Source organism: Peromyscus californicus, unplaced genomic scaffold (genome assembly GCF_007827085.1).
Source record: "Peromyscus californicus insignis strain IS unplaced genomic scaffold, ASM782708v3 Scaffold_5__1_contigs__length_169319896, whole genome shotgun sequence".
Taxonomy (NCBI): Eukaryota; Metazoa; Chordata; class Mammalia; order Rodentia; family Cricetidae; genus Peromyscus; species Peromyscus californicus.
The window spans coordinates 149,918,957-149,932,624 of NW_026294573.1; positions in this window are offsets into that span (position 1 = coordinate 149,918,957).

The window sequence follows — 13,668 nt, forward strand, 5'->3', positions numbered from 1 at the left end:
TGGAATTGGTGGGTTATAAAAAGAAACATTGAGGTTGGAGGGGATGGGAAGTGGTGGTACGTCTGGGAGAAGTTAGTGGAAGGAGTGGGAGATGAATGTCACCAAAATACATTATGGGTAAATGTGAAATTCTCAATAATTGATAAAAATATTCTATAAAATGGAATAAGATGGTATAAACCTTGAAATGGATGTTTCTGAGATTTGTTAAACTACTACTTTCAAAATCTTATCTCTACCCAGGTTATAAGGAACAACATACTCTCTACCTCCTTCAGTTCTCTGAAAAGTTCAAGTAAGGTTTTTAGCATCAAAAATGACTTCAGTAATTTTCTTTAAACTATTTCTACATTTTTTTACCTTCAAATTTCAGGAAACATTAATATTTGAGTTTATTTTTTGTGACCTACTTGCATCAATGTAAGAACAGACCTCATAATTGGCTTTTTATTTTATTTTATTTTATTATTTCACTTTATTTTTTTAGGAAAGGGCATTTATTTTGACTTATAGTTTCAGATAGCGAGGTCCACACTGGTAAGAATGGCATGGCCACAGACAGGTATGACATCAGGAACAAAACCTGAGAGCTCACATCTCAATCACACATAGGAAGTTGGATTAGATATAAACCTATCCTTGTGATATACTTCCTCCAGCAAGATTGTACCTTCTAAACATTTTATAATCTCCTGTCTTATTGTTTTAGCTAAAATGTCAAGTACTTTATTGAATAGATATATATAGAGTAGACAACCTTGCCTTATTCCTGATTTTGGTGGAGAGGGGGGAACAGTGAGGATTCAGTTAGCTTACCTGCCTCCCTGGCTGGAGAGGCCTGAGCATTCTCCAGGAATGCCTGCTGGAATTGGGGCCTGGGAGAAAGAGCCATATGGGGTGGTGTTAGAGGGGTAGATTTATGTGATCCACTGGAGATGGGGTAGAGGTGGACCAGCAAGGGAAGCTGCAGCAGGTGGTCTGCTACTGAGCTGGGGATGAGACTGGGGAACTGGATTTGGAGGAGAGGAGAGAGAAGTGAAGATGGGCTGGAACCTGTCTGCTTCCCTAGATGCAGCAGTCTGATGTTCCCCAGGGAGTGCCTGCTGAAGTTAGGGACTAGGTAATGGGATGGTTTGGGGGAATGAAATTTGGAAGGGAAGATCTGTGTGACCCACTAAAGATGGGGTGGAGGGTAGAGAGGCTGCATCCCCTGATCTGCTGCTACAGAGCTGAGGATGAGAGAGGAGGGTGGATTTGGAGAAGAAGAGGAACAGGTGGAGATCTGCAGTTAGCCTACCCGTTTCCCTGGCCTGGGTCCAGAGTGTGTTATTGTTCATCTACAATGTATGGTGGAGTACACCTTGGCCAAGCCTGGCTGGCTTACTGCTTTGTAAATAGAGTTCATTGAACATAGCTGCATCCATACATGTACACTCGGAGACAGCTGCTGGCATGCAGACTTGAAAGAGGCTGACTAGCTGTAACAGAAAATGTGTTGTGTTTCCAGAACTTTAGACCACTTAGTGTGTGGCTATTTAGAGAAAGGTTGCTGATTTCTGACTTCTCATGTGTTTCTCTTTTCCTATTTGCTGAGATACTGGATGTTTCCAGAAGCAATTCTTACCATTTCTTTCTGTACACTCTCCTATAATCTCCCCCAAATGCTTCTGAGTACTTCCTACTTGTTTTTGAAATTCTCACATTCTAAGTGCTGCGTGTACATTTGCACCTCCCTTTAATAATTCCACTGCCATTGCTCTAGTCACCTGGCTTTTGCCTACACCTGACTTTGTCTCGTAGACCCATTCTTCATACTGTGGCGAAAGTGATAAGTGATGGGGTTGTTTTTTGTTTTTTGTTTTTTTTTGGGGGGGGGTTCCAAGACAGGGTTTCTCTGTGTAGTTTTGATTCCTGTCCTGAATCTCGCTCTGTAGACCAGGCTGGCCTCGAACTCACAGAGATCCACTTGGCTGTGCCTCTCGAGTGCTGGGATTAAAGGCGTGTGCCTTCACCGCCCTGCCAAAGTGATGTTTCTTACCTCAATGCTAGATGATGACTCTGTAGCAGCTTCTGTTTGTAAGACTCTTCCACATGCTATCTCGATTGATCTCATGATTGTATGTATAATTTTTCCCTAGTCTACTTCTGCATTTCTCTTCTTGTTACACTCCTCAGAGTGGGTCACTTCTTATTTCCTCAGATTCTTCCAACCTCGAGGCCTTTGCACATCAACTGTGTGACATATTTCCATGTTTCCCTTAATCCTTATAGTCCAAGCCGATAGTTACCATCAAATAGGGCTCAAAAATTACTTAAACTTCCATCGACCTTTTTCCACTGTTCAGCACATTAAGAAAAACTTTGCTTAGTATTTACATCAGAATATGCCTCCTGCCTTAGGCTCTAAGTCTGAGAATATTTCATACAGAGGCAATGCTTACATGAGGTGCTTCTTTGGGTTAAAATCCATGAACATTTCAGGTTAGGGGATGAGTTGCAGAACATTTTTATTCAAGAGTTCTCTAGCAATCTCTGTATTTGAATAAAACACATCCCCACTTGTTATCATCATGTGCTATTTTAATATAATGCCAGAGGTCACCGTTTGCTCCCTTAATCCCAAGGGAAAGGTAGGGTAGACTTCTCATGTCTTGTCACACTGTCATGAAACAGAGAGGCCCTCCACACACCTATGTCCAAAGACTTCCGTTTGTGAGAGATGAGAACTTGGTGCTATTGTGTGTGCTTCTGGAGCAAATAATGCAGTCAAATATTGGTCTTTTCAACCCTGTGAGAATTTGAAGACCAGGAAGCACAGGTTTCTGCCAGTCTGTCTCCTTCCTGTAAAATGAAAAATTAGAGTAACAAAGCACGGAGGGAACAAGAAGAGGTCATTCAATCTTTCCCAGTTTGAATTTAAAGCTGCAGTGCATGTACTTAGGAAAGCAGTCAGTACTAAGCCAGACAAAGAAAAAGAAAAGCCATGCTCTATGCAGGTAGAATCGGCATCTGAAAAGACAAATGTTATCTTCTCACTCACTACGGTCTCAGACATAGGTCACAAGCAGAAAATCATTTGGTAACAATTTTAAAGAACAATCCACTCTGTCTATAAAAGTGTCCTTAACTGATGACATAGTAGTCTACCTCATTTTCAAACCCATTATGATTCTGCATTAAGGGTTTAATTATGTCTTTGATAATTCATCTTAGAGAATAACATCCCCCAAAGCCACACATTCTTGCTCTCATATCTGTCATAATCCCTGGTTATATCTAATCCCATCTTTCCACCCACCATCGAGAGGATAGCAGCTGAAGATATCCTTTCTCCTACAACCTTTCCCATGTCTGCAGGTGTCTGGCCAGCCTTTAGCCTTTCTCTTCATGGATCAGCTCAGCATTTTCGATCCCCCACTAGGGACCATTTGTTCTTTGGTATTGGTGCAGACTGCACTTGCTTGTTATGGATACTTGGTACTAATTCATTTTTCTCAGGGATTCCTTGTCTTGCTCAATATGGAGTGTGAGGAAAATGCCCTGCCCCCAGCAAAGGCACACACACTGGATAAACTGGGAGTGAACCTTTCAAGTGTCAGGTAGTAGGCGTAAAGATGCTATTTTAGGGTTACTGACTTCAGCAAGAAACCTAGTGTCGTTGAAAACTAAAGATGAATCAGAGCACTTTGCCTTACTCTGACAGGGCTGAGGGTTTGCTTAATATCTAACCAACTGGTCACTAAATGTAAAGATGAAAATGTAGAGAAGTGGTTGTGGCCAGTTCTTTCACAAGCTCCAATGACAAGAGACAGGTGACTTTGAAGAGAGAGGGAGACTCACAGAGAAGGAAGAATAGAGTATAGGCTTGGTTTCATTTTGGAGAAAAACAACTTCTAGAAAACAAGAAATAAAGTTGAGTATGTAGTGAAATAAGCCCCTAAGAAGATGGTAGAGAGAGGTGGGGGAGACAGCTCAGTGAGGAAGCTCTTCTCTTGCCTTGCTCAACTATGAGGATGAACATGAGAACCTGCGTTTACTTCCCAATACTCACATTAAATAAAATAAAAAGCCAGATGTGGTGACACACATTGATAATCGCAGCACTCTACAGGCAGAGACAGGAGGACCCCAGGGGCTCATTGGCTAGCTACCAGTGAATCAGCTAGCTGCTGGACCCATTCAGAAACTGACTCAAAGAATAAGGTGGATAGCTTCTGAGGTTGACTTCTGACCTCCACATGCATGAGCACATACTTGCATATGCACTGGATCACACATATGCAGCCACACCCTCCCAAACACACAAAAATAAATTTAAGAGAAGGCTTTGAGACAAGGACTGAGTTGAGGCACCAAACTGCAATTAAATGGGCCTAGGATGTTCCAATAGCAAAATTCTACTGTGTTGCTATGGCTACATGACATGATTTAGCTTCTCCTCAGTCTCTGATTTTATAAGCAGTTCATTTAGGTTGCTAATTTCCTGGCACTATTTGGTGGGAAAACCCAATCCTATGTTTTTCACCTCTAACTAATTATTTTCTACACATCCATGGGCATCTGAACTTATGTGTACATACCCAAATTTAGACACATATACATACACATAATTAAATACACATACACATAATACAAATAATAACCAGAATATTTTTTAAAGATTCCACATATAAGCAGGGTGGTGGTGCACACTTTTAATCCAAGCACTCCAGAGGCAGGCAGATCTCTGAGATTAAACCCAACATGGTCTACAGAGCAAGTTCCAGGACAGCCAGGGCTACACAGAAAAACCCTGTCTGGAAAAAAAATTCCACATATGAGAGAAACATGTAATACTTACATATTTGTTTTTAAAGTCTGGTTTATTAGATTTTAAATGGTCCCCGGTTATGTCATTTTTCCCCTATAAATCATTGACATTTTCTTGTTCCTCTTCTTTCTTTCTTTTTTCTTCTTTCTTTTGACATAAGGTCTCACTCAGTGGGCCAGATTGGCCTACAATTTGTTATGTAGTACAGGTTACCTCAGCTTCAAGAATGTAACACAACACCCAGCTGGTACCCCTTCTTTTTAATGGTTGAATGTTAATCTATTGTGTGTGTCTCTACGCGCGCACACATACACACACACACACACACACACACACACACACACACACACACACAAACACACACACACATACACACATACACATACCACCTCACATTTTCTTTGTTCATCTGTAGTTATGAACACAGACTGATTCCAAAACTTAGCTATTATGAGTCACAGGATAAACAGGTATGTCTGTTGTATGCGAAGATTCCCTTGGGTTCATAACCAGGAGTCAAATGTTATCACATGGTGGTGCTGTTTGTTTTTTTCTCAAGGAACTTCATACATCTATATTCCCACCTACAGGATCCAAGGTTTCCTTTTTTTCACTACCTCAGGGCATGTGCCAAGTTTTTAAGTGTTCCATGTTTAAATCATTGTATTGTTTTCACAGTCCAACACACGCATGGATCCAGTCAGCCTACAACTGTGATTTTTCCCTTCGAGCATTTATATTGTAAATTATGAGGTGTCTTTTTATACCTTCTATTTCTTTGTAATTCATGAACTTCTTTTTATAAAACAATCAGGTGTCTCATAAATGCATGAAAGTATATCAACAGTCTAGAGTCCCCCAACTTTTGGTTCCCCCCAAATGCAATCTGCTATGCAAACTGCAGGTCCTTGTGGCTATCTCCTTCAGAGTTAATTTTTTATGGGTGATATCAAAGCAGAAGATGTAATTTGGAGTAAAGTGGAAGCAAATCCATTTTCTTAAGCTGGATTTTAATTAGTCAAATGGGACACATTAATGGTTTTCATTGGAGGCTCAAGAAGGGAGCAAGAACACCAAGGCTTTTAGCAGGCAAATGATTCTACAGCAGATCTAACTTCCAGGAATAAGGGGCGGTGTGCCCTTTCATTTTAATGATTTTTGGCAGAAGTATTAGAAAAGAAAGAAAAACATGATGCGAGGCTAAATGTTCCTCACACTGAGAGTAGCACATACATCACAAAGTTGCTAAAGGCTGGAGTACCAGGCTTAACGGCGCTGCTTTGAGCACAGTTGCTTACCAATGAAGCGTGTATGCAGTCTAATTAACATAATTGGAATGACTATAATTACACTATCATTTTGTTTGCTTTAGCACATTCTGTTGAGGTATATGGGTAGCAATATTTGCTATTGAAATATTGCCCCCTTGCTGCATGCTGCCTGGTTAATCATTCTGTTTATTCTACCTTCCTTGGGGTGCTGCCCTGGCACTCTAAGGTGAGGGAAGTGTTAAGTCCTTATAGCCCTGGAAGTAGAGAAAAAGAACAATGAGGCTAATGAGGCTCTCACAGCAACCACAGGGGCCAAGGGTGTGGGCAGTGTCAAAATCACACAATGGAAAAATCGCCCTCCCCAGTCCAAAGCACTCTGTCTAATAAAATGATGAAGGAAATTGATTTCAAGCAGAATGCACCCCTCAGAGCTGGTTTTGCTCTGTTTTAAACCGTCAAAACGAGTTACATCCCGTGTTGGAAAACTGAGAATACTCAGACCCAGTGGGGCTTGCACTGAGATGTCCATTACCATTGTAACACCAAAAGCTCCTATTTGCTGTGACCTGAAGGCTGTAGTGAGGGTGGGAAAATGTCCCTCACTGTCCTGCTTCTCACGCTTGCATTCAGACACACCAAAGATATTTTTCTCTGTCCTGTCTTCTGAAAACCAGGCTGGAGATGAGATCCTCACATCAATAGGACCATGTATAGTCACCATTTTCTATCTTCAAAGGAGACAGAGCAGAAGGCTAGATTTTCGGAACCAGTTTTATGGCACAGAAGAGGTTACACAGGTGTTTCTGTCTTTGAAGCTTCCCTTTTCTCATGTTGTTCCCAGAGAGAAAGTATGGGCTCAAACATTCCTGTTGGTTTCCTACTGGAGGCGTCAAGCCAAGGCAAGCAGCTGTTGGTGTCACATTCACAGCCAATGAGTGTAATATCTGGGTTTTCATAACCACTCGTTTAAAGAGCACAAACAGAACACAGTATAAAGATCAATAAAACAGGGGGAGGTGTGCTCTATGCCCTCTCATCCCACTGAGCTCTCTGAAAGACTCCACAGCCTCCTGCCTACATTTCCTGAGCTTCCTGTTAGGCACCAAAAGTCACTGAAAGAGCTGCTAATGTGTGCACTCTGCCTTCAAGGTATGTCACATGCTCTCTACCCAGGGTTCAGTGTGTGGATCTTAATCTTCTACCAGATGTTTTTATTTACTAGTTGTTATTTAAAATAGCTTGTAGGGTTCTCTTATTTCATTCTGATCTCATTCCATTTGGAAGTCTTTAAGTGCATTCAACAACATGTGTATTCTTGAAGCCAACACTCAGCTACATAATCAGGGCTGGGAAAGTGTTTTGTGAAAGCCACACAAAACTGGTCGCCTGCACAAACATATTAAACACTATTTCACAGTACTCTTAAGTCATGAATACAGTGGGGATATTCCAATAGAGGGTGAGCACTGTGGATGTGGTCAGGACCTGGTCAAAGTGCCCTTTTCCTTGCACATGTCTATCCCAGCATCTCTGAGAGCAGGGAGCTAACAGCTTGTAGTTTCCTTCTTCCCTAGAGGATTTCCTTAAGCTGAGTTAAACAGGAGTGTTCTTTCTGAAGGTTATGCACACACACCAGGGCAGTCGGCTGTCAATAACTGGACAGCACCAGAATATAAAGGGCTGGCCCCCCTCCCTGGGTTCCTGTTGGATCAGCTCATAACTGAACCCAGGCTGAATGACGTCCTTTCTTAAATCTTTCACCTGCCTTATTTCAATTCCCTCAAATCATCCATTTAAGAATATTTGTTGATGCACCCAAATTCCTGTTCTGTCTCTTGTGGATTCAAGTGAAGCTTATAGGGATATCTAAATAATCAATCAAGAGCACTAAGTTTATAAGTGAATAAAAGTACAGTCTATACTTTGAAAAGAGGGCAGTGGCTACAAGAATAGAGGAAGACACTGGCACTGAGGAAGTTTGTCTTGTGGTAGTCTTGCTGTCTAGCCTTGGCCTCAATCTGTTCTTCTGCCCCAATCCCATCCACCCCTGGTAGCGTGACATTGTAAGATGAATGCTGCCATACCTAAGTATTGCTTTTATAGTTGACGAAAGTAAACAAAGAATTGGAATATGTGATGGTTGTCTTGAGCCATAATGCTAGTCACTAAGAATGCTGATTCTGCAGTTGATGCCTGAATTTCAAGCCCGGTCCCCTGGGGTCGTGTGTAGTGTAAAGAGGGAACTAACTCCTACACATTGTCCTCTAATTTCCACATGCTTGCTGTTGCACAACTGAAAATACAAAATTAAACTTGGTCCCTCTCTCATCATGTAAATGCCTCAATTCTAGAAGTTATATAGCTAGATAGCAAAGACAGAACATGAAAATCTTCACAAGGTAACTTAGGATGATTATTTTGCCACTGTGGAAATTTCACAATAATACCTAAAGTTGACTGGATGTAAAATAAATTACTGATATGCTGAAGCCCATTCAGATGGAAACACTCCATTCATCAATATCCTGTTATAAGAATTGTTGGGGCCACAGAATGGGAGATGTTTGAGACACACATGTATATAATTGAATTAGCACTTTAATGCAGAACATGCGAATGTGTACAATCAACAATCATGAGTGCAAAAACTCACAGGTTAAGAAAAAAAAAAACAGACAAGGCTTAAACAAGTACTTCTCCAAAGGGAAGTTAGCCATCAGACTTCAGAAGAGGAATTTAGTCTCCTTCAGAACAGCATGAAAAATACAGAAGCAACATTAACTTCCACTGCTCCCCTACCAGATGACTAAAGTTAAAAAGACTGATGATACCAGTACTTGTAAGATGTGGAGCAATTAGACACTTACGTAAAGTTTCAGGGAATGTTAATTAGCATAATTAGTTCTGAAATCCATTTGCATACTTTCTGCCCCAGCAATTTCTTTCCTGAATATATATACCTAATAGAAATGTACACGAAATTGCTCCAGAATTACTACCCAGTAACATTCTCATCAGCACTACTCATTAATAGCTGCAAAAGAAAACCTTGAAATGCTCATGAATAGAAGAATGCATGCACACTAGTGGAATCGTCAAACAAGTTAGTACACAACAATGAAAACTCAACATTGCTGTAGACAACAGCACAGGTGAACGTCATGAGCACCACACAGAATGTAAGGTGAGAGCTGAGAGCAGTGCATGCTGGACAGACTGACTCCAGGATTCAAACCAGGAAAAACAAATCTATTGTGTTAGAAGTTAAGAGAATGCTTATATGGGGAAGAGAGAGGTGTCTGGGGAGCTGAGAAAATCTTAGTTCTTGACCGATATTGATGATACTTAGCAGTACAAATTTCTATATGTGTATTTTCTTCAGTAAATGTTTATTTTGGGGAAAGCAAACATATCAAAATGTAGGTTATACTATTGTGCTTTGTGACCATATGTGCATATACCTATGCCAGGAGATGGAGTCTTTCCATCCCTTTTTCCTCCCTCCCTCCCTCCCCCCTCTCTTCCTTCCTTTCTTCCTTCTTTCCTCTCTCCCATACTTCCTAAGTCACCTGCAACAGACATAATTTGATAATGAAATAATTCCCTTTATAAAAACAACATCGATAAAAACAAAATGTAAATTGAAAGTAGGAGATGGACGATTAAAGGAAGGCTTTTCTTTTTTAAGATGGGGACCTGTGTGTCTTTGTGTACAAAACACCAAGAGTTGGGGAACAATAGAGGTGGCTGGAAGACCTTCAGGGTAGTCTGTTGTTCCGTGGACTTAAGCAATCCCTTCATCCATTAGTGTTTTAGGGCAGATTTAATTTTCAGTTATGCAGTTTGCCAGATTCAGCCACGAACAAAAGCCATTCTGTTTATTCACTTCCTCTTCTTTTCCAATATGGTCAGGCACTCCCCAGTTGCACCTTTGAAAAGCAGTCTGGGACAGGGATAAAAATAAATACCTAACACCAACCTAAAACCAACCCCAATCACTAGTGTTTTCCTTCACTGATGGCATATGTGCAGTAACTTCAGCACAATGCCCACGTGCCTGTGACATAGCATCCACTATCTTTTCTGGTCCTGTTTTCTGTCATTCACCTAAGCCCTTTCCTGACCTGGTTGTGTTGAGATTCTTGCCATATCTTGTGTATTGTGATCCAGCCCCCATTTCTACATAGCAAAATTGTCATGTGGTTTTAGGTTTCGTCTTTAATAACAGTAGGTTGGGGAAAGTTGTCTAAATCCCCCTGTTGTAACAGCCATCATGTCTCTATGTGTTATTTTTTTTAATAGAGAGCTACATTTGCACACCAGAAACCAGGCTTGAAATCCGTATCATGAATCTTCAAGACTTTCTATTAAGCATCTATGATTATGCTTCTGTATCAGGCAAGGAAACTGCCCCAGCTTGCATGGCCAGTAAGAGCTCGAGCCAGGATCTGACCCAGATCTGATATCTCTGAGCAAAACTCTTTGCACAGGTCTGGCTCCACACTACATGATGTGTTCACATTGGTGTCTCCACCACAGACGTGACAATCACCTCCTTGGGGCTGTTGAATTGGCTCAGTAGGTAGTGGGTATTATTGGCCAAGTCTGACAGCTTGAATTCAATCCCTGGAACCCACGTGAAAATAGATGCAAATCACTACCACCCAAGAACTTCCTTCCGCCCTCTATATGCATGCAGTGGCTTCCACTCTCCTCCATCATACACATATGTACACATACTAAGAAGACATTTAAAATTTTTTAGAAAGAAATGTACCTACTCTAAATAGTTGTAAATGCCCACAGAACTTAACAGAATTAATTTCAATTGCTTTTATAACAGGAACCAGTAACGTGGGTTTAACTTTGTCTCTAGTGAATTTGGGTTTTACAGTCCTATCCTCGGCTGCCTCTCAATGTAGCCGTGCTGGAGAAAGTACCTTTCTGGACATAACCGAGGCAAAGTCAGGTCTTCCCGAGGTCTCTTGGCTATCATGATCTGTGTCTGCACATATGCAGGAGGCTAGGACACAGACATACATGTAAGGAAGTCCCAGGAAATTATTTAGAATAGATGGCGACATACAGGCAAAGAAGACCTCACACAAGATCAACCCTGCTTTTGATTTTAATGTCTAGCCCTCGGAGATGCGAGGAAAGAGATTTCTGACATGTAAGCTTCCACCCTGTGGTGTTTTGCTGGGACAGCCCTTGCGCATGCGTGCTTACTGAGGCTTTGCTGCCCTGTTAGGCGCCCCAGCTGAGCTCCTGTCTTCTCTTTCTGGGTTGCTTTGCACTTCTCACTGTATGGTGAACTGCTCCTTACTCTTTGTAACCAACAGCTCTGATACATTGGAATTTTTATTTACAATTTCTGTTTTCCTATGTATAGCCCATTATAACCCAACTATGGTGATCTCTGACCAGTTTTACATTCTTCCTGCTTTCATTCGTTCATTCCTTTGTTCCTTCCTTCCTCTTTTATCAGCACTGGTTCAGACTTGGCAAACCACCTTTGCCTTGTGATTTTTCTTTTGTTTAAGATGACTTTCTGGTGACCAGCCATACAACTCAACAGGTAAAGTCGATCACCAAACCTGATGACCAGTTTGAACTCCAGAACCCACAAACTAAAAGGAGAGAACCAACTCCTGAAAGTTTTCCTCTGGCTCCCCACACAAATCTTGGCATACTTGTGCTCACATACATACACATATACACAGAATAAATAGGGCTGGGGAGATGGCTCAGTCCTTTGCTGCTCTTGCAAAGGATCAGAGTTCACATCCTAGCACACATGTGAGGAAGCCCCCTGCAGGCACCCTCATGCATACACACACACACACCACACACAAATAAAAATAAAAGGTGAATAAGTAAAAAGTGAAATCAAAATAAAAGCATTTCTGAAAGACTAGGATTGACAGGTTTAAGAACACTATATATCCATTGTTTACTTGAAGTTCAAAACGTCCAAGGTATTTTGTAAGTTATGTGGCAGCCCAATGTCTGGTTCTTTACTCATCACTAAAGCTTTCAGGGTCTTTGTGGAGATAGATACTTAAGAAATGCAGGGCAAATTGAACATGAAGCTTTAAAAAGAAATATTCGGATTTAGAGCAAGACATTGCATTCAAGTCATGGTTTTCCCACTAACTTTCCATATAACAGAACAAATTATTCTACTACTGAGAATCTTTCCTAATCTGGCAACTTTCAGTGTACAGAGGGTCAAATACTGCCTTACAAACTGGAGAAGACATAATCCCATTCTGTTTATACATGTCCCACAGAATCCTGTAACATTTTCAGCTCTTCGTTATGCTTGAAATCCTTCATCGTGCCTCCTTCAACCAGAACTGAAGCCATGTCAAAATGACAGTTGGCTTATTCATCACCCACCCAACCCCCTCCCACGGAATTCTGAGGAGCAGTTTTGTCCAAATCCATTCCTTCACTATGAGCCATTCCTTGGAAACATGTTTGCAAACCATTTACAACCACCACCATCCCCTCATAACTCTACTCCCTACTCCAGCCTTGGCATCATCTACAAACAATTTTCTTGGAAAAAGAGGCCAAATTGTTTACCGACTTAATAAAGTTCTCCTGTAAATAAGCCCATTTGTGTTTTGCTTGGGCTCTGCTTTTTTTATTCAAGGACTGAATCAATAGTACGTTTTGTGACTCTGTTTAAAGCAGACACAGTTAAGAACATTAATGGAGACAGCATGGCCATACAGCAGTTGCCCGGGCTTGGTAGATGTCGATTAACTCCCCAATGTTCCTTTTAGACAGATGTTCCCTAAGAGTCTTGCCAGAACACATGCATGTTCTGTTAGCAGTGAAGAAGTTAAATACAAAGCCACTTCCTTCTTTCCCTGAATGCATGCCTGAAAATCAGAACCCATAATTGAATGCATATGTGGCATTTTTCACAATATGTTAAGCTGGTGGTTCTAATTATTATCACATGTACCACATTTGATCTGGTAGAACATGTGAAAATGTTTATAGACTTTTACATTATGGTTTTACAACACATATAAACATTTAGGTACAAAAGGATTATAAATTTTGTTAAAGGCATTGAATTACTGTCAAGAAAGAGAGAAACTTTAGCAATTATGCCCATGCTTTTTGCAAACCTTTTTGTCATAGAGAAAGTAAAACTGCAGGAGAGCTTACATTAGAGAGATGAGACTGAAATGCATCTAATAAATAGAATATGTTTTGTTGAAGGAGGTTCTCAGGGCTCCACAATGACCTGAGTATTCAGAGCCTAGGTCTGGTCTTTATCTATCTCATGCCCCATGCAGAAAAGGAGAAAAGATGAGATAAGGGACAGAGGCATTGTCCAGTGTCAAGGGCAAAATTGTCCCTGATGATTCCTGAGAAGTTGCTCTGGCCCAGGCACTTTGCACACACATATTCTAATCTTTGTAACAATCTGGCTCTCTCATTACAGATGAGGAAAACAGTTCAAATGCTTTAGGAAACTGTGCCATTGTTTTTCCGTTGATTGAATGCAGAAGCTGGGGTGCCAGCCAAATCCAAGTCTATGGGTAAAAGCTCTTTGCTCTGTAT